At 43.9% G+C, this 8908-nt stretch overlaps 1 pseudogene; it reads right to left on the bottom strand.

The window, feature by feature from the left end:
- Positions 1–7331: 7331 nt before the first annotated feature.
- LOC116545252 lies at positions 7332–8383 on the bottom strand (annotated as a pseudogene).
- Positions 8384–8908: the final 525 nt, after the last annotated feature.

The following is an 8908-nucleotide window of genomic DNA, read 5'->3' as shown; positions in this document are numbered from 1 at the left end:
ATAAGTCCTGTGAGATTTATCCTTTAAGGAGGTCATATTTTGATGTATTTCAAGGTTTTGTTTCAAGATTTCGAATGTCTTTTAGCAGTTCTTGTAGTGCTGGCTTGACAGTGGCAAGTCTTCTCAGCCTTGGTTTGTCTGAAAAATACTTTATCTTTTCTTCATGTATAAAGCTTACTTTTAATGGATACAAAATTGTTGGCTGATAATTATTTTGTTTAATGTCTCTAAAGATTAGACCCCGATCTCTTTTAGCTTGTAGGGTTTCTGCTGCTAAATCTGCTGTTAATCTGATTGGTTTTCATTTACAGGTTACTAGATGCTTTTGCTTCACAGCTCCTAAGATTCTTTCCTTCATCTTGACTTTAGATATTCTGATGACTATGTGCCTGGGTGATGATCTTTTTGAGATGAATTTCCCAGGTGTCCTTTGAGCTTCCTATACTTGGATGTCTAGATCTCTAGCAAGGCCAGGGAAGTTTCCCTCAATTATTCACGCCAATAAAATTTTCAAACTTTCAGATTTCTCTTCTTCCTCAGGAAGACCAATTATTCTTACGTTTGGTCACTTAATGTAATCCAAACTTCTTGGAGGCTTTGTTCTTTTTTTCTTTCTTTCTTTTTTTTTGGTCGGAGTTAATTCGAAAGCCTTCACTTGGAGCACTGAAGTTCTTTCTTCTAGTTGTTTGATTCTACTGTTGAAACTTGCCAGTGTATTTTGCATGTCTCTGTGTCCTTCATTTCCAGAAGTAGTGATTGTTTTTTATTTACGATACCTATTTCTCTGAAGATTTGTCATCTCTATCCTGTATTATATAAAATATGTTTTAGTTGCTTTTTACCTTTCTGTAGAGTCTCCTTAAGTAGCTTAATAATTGACCTTCTGAATTTTTTTCCTGGCAACCCAGAGATATTTTCTTGGATTGGGTCCATTGCTGTGAACTAGCGTGATCTTTTTGGGGGTTAAAGAACCTTGCTTTGTCATATTACCAGATTTGTTTTTGTGGTTCCTTCTCTTTTGGGTAGGCTATGTCAGAGGAAAGATCTGGGACTCAAAGGCTCCTGTTGAGATTCTTCTGTCCCATGGGGTGATCCCTTGATGTGGTGCTCTCCCACTTCCCCTAAAGACGGGGCTTCCTGAGAGTTGGACTGCAATGATTGCTATTGTTCTTCTGGGTCTAACCACCCAGTGAAGCTACTGGGCTCCAGGATGATAATGGAGAGTATCTGCAGAGTCCTGTGATGTGATCCATCTTCAGGTCTCTTAGCCATAGATACCAACACCTGCTCTGGGGGAGGTAGCAGGGGAGTGAAGTGGAGTCTGTGAGAATCCTTGGTTTTAGTTTTGTTTAGTATGCTTATTTTCTCAAATGCTGGTTATGCTGAGACTCTCTTTGGGTGGGGCTTGCTGTGGCCACTGTGTGGGATGGCGGGGCTGGTTCTCAGGCCAATGGAATTATGTTCCAAGCGGGATTCTGGCTGCCTCTGCTGCTTCCTTCTGCTCACCATGGAAGTGGGTGAAAACCTGCAGTGACGGGCCTCACCCAGCTCCCATCTTTATAGTCAGAGTTTACAAGTGTAAGTACACAACTTTAAGTATTATTATCGTTATCATTATCATGATTATCACTCTATCACCCAGGCTGCAGTGCAGCTGCTGTAGCATGGTCATGGCTCACTGCAGCCTTGGCCTCTTGGGCTTAGGTGATCCTCCTGCCTCAGCCTCCTGCGTAGCAGGGACTACAGGCATGTTCCATCAACCCTGGCTAATTTTCTTGTATTTTGGTAGAGAATGGGTTCTAGTAGATACTCAGAACTCCTGGGCTGAAGGGACCCACCCACCTTGGCTTCTCAAAGTGTTGGGATTATAGGTGTGAGCCACTGCATCTGGCCATCTTTAAGTATTAACAGCTGCTTATAATGAAATTTAAAAGCAAATACTGGTTGAGTGTGGTGGCTCACGCCTGTAATCCCAGCAGTTTGGGAGGCCAAGGCGGGCGGATCACGGGCTCAGGAGACTGAGACCATCCTGACTAACATGATGAAAGCCCATCTCTACTACAATACAAAAAATTAGCTGGGCGTGGTGGCAGGTGCCTGTAGTCCCAGCTTCTCGGGAGGCTGAGGCAGGGGGATCGCTTGAACCAGGGAGTTGGAGATCACGCCACTGCACTCCAGCATGGTGACACAGCAAGACTCCATCTCAAAAAAGAAAAACAACAAAAAACAAAAGCTAAACAAAAAGAAAAACAAGAGACAGAGTTAAATGAGTCAAAGGGATTCCATTCAATTGGGTTTCTAGAGTCATCAGGAAGAACATTAGAGAAAGAATTTCCTTGGTTGGTTTCCACAGCTTGATAGATCAAAAAACAAACAAACAAAGAAAACCTACCACAAACAGCAAAATTTTTGTCTGTATGAAAATGGCTCATTCCCTTTATTGTCTTTTCTGACTTGACATCTGCCAAGGGAACACACTTAGAAACATATTTAGATGAAAAAGATTCCTCCATCCTGAGCTCACTGAGTTCTAATGGCCCGCCTGCAGCCCCTTTGACCGGTCTGCACTAATTCATATTGGTGTAGATGCTTCATAGGGCAACATTTCCTTAAGAATATCCCTTTCTACTCTTCTTTCCTGTGGGGTTTTTTGTTTTGTTTGTTTGGTTTTTTATCAGTGGTTTCTTTGGAGTTTTGGATCTGTCTGAGTATTTAGTGAGTTGCAGAATAGCAGCTGCATGCTTGAAATTTGCAATCACCCTACTGACAACTAAGGATTTGCATCCTGGAGCCATTAGAGTTTCAGCTGTGGGTGCACTCTCTGAAATTACCACACTATCTATGGGAAAATGTTCTGGTTTCCACCCTCTTCGTTGGCCTTCTCCACGACCCTGTGGTAGACTCCCTACTCCAGGCCTGCAGAGCTCCGCCTACTGAAGGTCCCCTTGTGCGCTCAGTCTCAGGTATTCCAGTGTGAGAATAGCTCTATCTCAAGTCTTCTTTTCCAATATTTTTCAAATTATCTGGAATTTAAAAATATAGCAGTGTAATTTTATGCTGTTTGGAAAAAAGAATTTAAAAAAAGTAAGCCTGTGTTAGCTTGGTAAATTATTTATTATGATACAAGAGAATATTGTTGTATATTGTACCAAGTTTCATGTAAAAGATGATGGACACTTCACACAGATCATTCAATTATCCAGAAACATTTTACTGTGAATGTGTAAGTGGAAGTTGAACACAATTCTAAACACATTGGGTGTGTGCAAAGGATCAGGACCTTGAATTTCGCATCACTTTTGTATATATTTTATTTAACAGAAACTCTAGCACTTACTATGTCTCAGGCACTGTTCTTGGTGCGTTTGGTGTATTGAAACACATTTAATCCAGCCCAGCATGGTGGCTCACGCCTGTAATCCCAGCACTTTGGAAGGCTGAAGGTGGGTAGATCACCTGAGGTCAGGAGTTTGAGACCAGCCTGGCCAACATGGTGAAACCTCATATCTACTAAAAATATAAAAATTAGCTGGGTGTGATGGCAGGCACATGTAATCTCAGCTACTTTGAGGGCTGAGGCATGAGAATCACTGGAACCAGGGAGGCAGAGTTTGCAGTGAGCCGAGATTGCACCACTGTACTCCAGCCTGGGCAACAAGAGTGAAATTTTGTCTCAAAAAACAAATAAACAAACAAAAAAATGAACAAAACCACATTTACTCCTTCGAACAGCACACAGGTAGAGGTGTGCCCTACCTCATAACTTGGAAGTACCAGCCTGGAGCCCTGTGTCCCAGCACTTGCTCTTTTGTACCTGTGAAAATGAAGGACAAAGTTATTACCTTGATGATTGTGGTGATGGGGACCTGTTCCCAGAAGTTACAGGTTAGTGAAAGGTCCCTGCTGAGGACAGACCTCAGGAGGGCAGTTGGTCCAAGGCCCGCATCACCTTTCTCGATATTTCCTGATCCTGCCATGGATGTGTAGTCACAGCTCTGAGAAATTCTCTGGGATCCAAGTCTAGGACCCATAGCCTAGGATTTCATGGCCCTGCCTCCTCCCTGGCCTCTCACAGGATATTTTCTTCTGACAGGTGGAAAAGGAGGGAGCTTCTCTCAGGCTGCAGGTAAGTACGAAGGGGGTTGATCCCTGAGATCCTTGGGATGTTGTGGTCCAGAGCCCATGGGAGAACTCACCCAATCCAAATTTTTTTCTTTATCCACATCTTCTGTGGGCTCTGACCAGGTCCTATTAATTTTTTTATCCTTTCTTTATTTTATGGACTTTCAGTGGTTTGTGTTTGTTTTTGCTATTGTTTTGAGACAAGTCTAGCTCTGCTGCCCAGGATACAGTGCAGTGGCGCCATCTTGGCTCATTGCAGCCTGTGCCTCTTGGGCTCAAGTGATCCTCCCACCTCAGCTTCCTGAGCAGCTGGGACTACAAGAGCCTGCCTCCACACCCAGCTAATTTTTTTTTTTTTTTTTTTTTTGTGGAGATGGGTTTTCTCCCTGTTGCCCAGGGTGGTCTTGAATGCCAGGGCTCAAGTGATCTATGTGTTATGGCCTCCCAAAGTGCTGGGATTACAGACACGAGCCACCGTGCCCAGCCTGTTAGATAGTTTTAAGTTTTGGATTTTAACTTTTTATTATGGAAAACTTCAAACAGAAAAAATTAGAAAGAATAGCAAAGTGTTTCCATCACTCAGCTTCAATAGTCATCCCTCCCTTAGAGAATCCTAGTAACCTAGAATGGAATGTGGATCAGCAAGGCCTGTTTAGGTGACTAAGGCAGTGAAAAATCATCTCCATCAATTGTGTGGGATGAGTTTCAACAGCAACACCTATAGCAGAGAAGGGCAACAGCTTCTTTTCCGTTCTTAGGACTGAGGGAGACTGTGAGTATCCCCTTTGGCTGTGGGGTGCTTAGACATTTCACAGGAAGCCTCAAGAGGCATTAGAAGGGATCACTGGAAAAATAAAGTTGTGAATGTATTTGTATCTTGGATTTGTAGTGGAAGGACATGTTAGTTACAGTTATGACACAATCTATTTTCTGTATACCCAGAGGTGGTCTTTTTGGTCATAAGAGAAGATTTTCAAGGGGAATTAAAAAACATAAGAAACCACTTTTAGTCTGAGCAATAGCACATTGTGGTACATTGCCATAATCAGCTCCCAAGAGAAGACAGTGCCAGGACCTTCCTTGAGTCGGGAGCACTAATCAGGGAACCAAGGCTGGGGAGGGTGGGGGAAGGCCCAGGCTGACCTTTCTTTCTTCACCTTCTTTCTCAGATGCTGCTGGAAAGTCTGAAATGGGGGTTTCTGCACTCCTTGTCTATTTCTCCCTTCTCCCTCCATGTGACTGAACCTTCCTCCTGCAAGGATGCTCTTCTCAGTACACGGCTGTGAAAATGTCATCAGGGTCTAAGAGGAGTGAAACTGTCCAATCAGGTGGGAAAATGGTATCTCTGAGGCCCCCAGCAGAGTTTCCCCTCATCTCGGTAGACCTCCTTACCAAACCCTTCAGGAATGATCCCATCATGTTTCCTCACAGAGCTTGCCCCTGGAAGAAGGTGTATGATTTTCAAGGATCTTGACTTTCAGCTTCATTCTTTTGAAAAAAAGTATTGACACTTCAAGTATGACACTAGTAGAGAAAATAGTACAGTGAACCATCATATACGTATCAACCATGAATTACCTTCAAGAATCATCAACTCATAGCTAATCTTGCACCATTTACACCCTTACCTAGTTCCCACCCCCAATACATGCTGAATATTTTGAAGAACATTTCAGACATACTTCATCAGTAAACATTTTTAAATGTGGCTTTAAGAGAACTTTATGAACATACTTACAATAAATGATCATTTCTAAAAATGGATGTGTTTAAATGGTGATCCAAAGAGATGCACTTACTATTTTCTGTCATTATGCCTCTTAAGTATCTTTAAATTCACTGGCTCTTTTTTCTGTCTTCTCTTTTCAGCCTTAACTTCTGCCACAGTTTATCACATCCTCCTGTTTCCTCCCCTTTGTGGTTACAGAAACATTTCTTAGTTGAGATACAGACATTTTCTTGACTCAAGTCTTCTTCCTCTGTCTAGTTCATTTGGTGCCTTTATCAACTCTACGGATAGTGATGTTTCAAGTCTCTATGAAGATCATTGGTACACGAGGGGGTCTGCAGCCTACTGTCCTATTTACTCAGTCTGCTGTTATTCTACTGTAGTTGTGATATCAGGAGCAGCACTGTCTGGAAATGATGCTGGGAGCCCATTCTGAGTTGCCTGAAAAATGAACTCATTAGAACCTCGGACTTCCTTGTCTTCCAGTGAGTGGGTTTCCAAAAGTTAGAATCCACTGGAACCAGTGGTGTTTTTCTCACTCCTGGCAGAGGGGCGTGCAACTAGCCATGGGCCCCCAGGTCTACAGTTCCTGGGTAGCTGGCGTTTCCAAACATCCCCTGTGTATTAGTTGTCTTTTACATCATAGCAATTACCCCAAAGCAAGTGGCTTAAAACAGCACACCTTTATTATCTCACAATATTTGCAGGTCAGCAGTTCAATACAGCATAGCTGGGTCCTCTCTTCAGGGCCTCTCAAGGCTGCAATCATAGTTGAGGTCTTCTCTGAAGACTTGACTAGGAAAGGAGGTGCTTCCAAGCTCACTAGCTTAGTTGCTGGTAGGAAGCAGGAAGGGTGGTAGGTGAAGGCTTTGGTTCCTCTTGGATGTTGGATGGAGAGCATTCACAGTTCCGCAGCACATGGACCTCTCTAACATGGCAGCTTGCTTCCTTGAGTCAGTAAATGAGAGAGTCAGCTAGCAAGATAAAAGCCACAAACTCTTATTGCCTAATCATGGATATGACAGACTCTCATCTTTGTCATATTCCATTGGTTAGAATTAAGTGACTAGATCCATACCAAACTCACGGTGGGAAGGATCCCACAAAAGCTTGAGTACCAGGATGGAGGACCACTGGGGACCACCTTAGAAGTCAGCTTACCACACCCTGTCAATAACTGACACTCTAATCAAGAGTACTAGGTGCCCACACTGTTTGTGTGTCTCTTCATTGATAAGGCTGCTCTCATGCTTGACTTACAGTGGGGAGCAATAATACACTGCCGCGTACCTCCCCTCCGCCTGCATGTCCAGTAGTGTGCCCAGTTTGCTCTTCTTTTTATTTTTTTATTTTAGATATTTTTATTTCTCCAAATTTGTTATTTATCAGGAGTGACTGAAATAAAAAATATAATTGAGTCCCTTCATCATCATCATGGAAATGGCTTTAATTTCAGATGAATATTATTGCTTCCCATTTTCAACTAGTAAATAGTTGCCACAGATAAATTGACAGCCAGGAGTCTGTCGAGAATGCTCAAGATACATTATATAATGCAACGTGTCTGTTCACAGGCGGAAATTTCCCAGGAAATAACTTATGTGTACTTCTTGATTTCATCATACAAGACAAGTACAAAAGCACCACCCATACCTCTGAGAACATTGGACCATGCACCCTTGAAGAAAGCTTTGCCTCCTTCATCACTAGCAATCTTCCTCCAGTAGTCAAGTGTGCCTGTGTACATGATGTCAGTTCCTTTGTGCCCCAACTGCATCATCTGCGGCAGTGAACGGTGTCAAATGGATAGGAAGTCAATCTGGCAACAGCAGTGACAGTCTGTGTGATCATCCAGCTGATGACGATGTGAGTGTTCTTGGAACCTGGAAGCATTCCCTTTGCAGTGTCATAGCTACCGAAGTAGGCAGCTCGGTAGATGATAATACCCTGCACAGACACGTTAAAGTCTTGGTACAGGCCCTTAATCCCATCAGATTTGTAGATCTTAACCAGGCAGTCGCCGAAGCCTCGGAATTCCCTTTCAGCCCCAGCTTTACCCACATCTGCTGCTAGACGGGTACGGGCAAAATCAAGAGGGTACACAAAACACAAGGATGTGGCCCCAGCAGCACCGCCTGATGCCAGATTCCCTGCAAAGTAGCTCCAAAACTGGGTCCTCTTGTCCACACCACCCAGGAAGATCTGCTTGTATTTATCTTTGAAGGCGAAGTTAAGACCCAGGTTACCGCGCCAGAAGGACAGGACTCCCTGCTCCTTGGGAATACAGACCACACAGTCTATAATGCCCTTGTATTGCTTATCTGCGGTGATCTGCTTGCTGGCATGCTGTACCTGCAGCAGCAGCTTGACCCGCTCGATGGGTGCTACCATCGTCTTGGAGATAGCTGTGGCCACTCCACCTGCCAGGAAGTCCTTGGCGAAGGACACAGCGGCATCTGTCATGTTAGGAAAGAGGAGGCAGGCTGCTGCAGGACAGGACTGGGCTGGGAACCGGCTTTGACTCTGGGGCTGTGGGGCCCAGTTTGCTCTTCTATGGAAAAATAGGCAGAATGGGACTTACACCTTCTCTACTTATTGGCACTGAATTGAAAGTTCCTTCAAAAGCCTGTTTCTTTATCCATAGCATGTGATATTCTGGCTTTTATCCTGAGCCCTGGTGAACCACAGGCGATGACCCCAAGGGACCTGCTTTGCATGACAACCTTGCACCTGGTTTTCCTCTTGCAGCCCTCTCCCAGTCTCTCCTCTTTGCCTTGTAAGTTCAGTTTCACCCCAAACACTGCCTTTTGGCTATTTGTGGCTCTTGTCTGCAGCTTGAGGGACCGATTCTTCCTACCCTTTGCCCACCATCTGCTCTGGGGAACCTGAGTAGAAGAGGTCCTGGAGAATGTCTTGGACATTATTGATTAGGTTTTCTCCACACCAGCACACATACACACCCATGTGCACACACACACACACACACGTGTACATGTATGCCAACACACACACATGCACTTTGTTGTGGAATCTGGTGGCTATGCTCTTATGTGTACT

This window comes from Sapajus apella, unplaced genomic scaffold (assembly GCF_009761245.1).
Source record: "Sapajus apella isolate SASKATOON/1434 unplaced genomic scaffold, GSC_monkey_1.0 scaffold252, whole genome shotgun sequence".
Taxonomy (NCBI): Eukaryota; Metazoa; Chordata; class Mammalia; order Primates; family Cebidae; genus Sapajus; species Sapajus apella.
The sequence above is the reverse complement of the archived record's forward strand: the minus strand, read 5'-3'. Positions and strand labels throughout refer to the sequence as shown.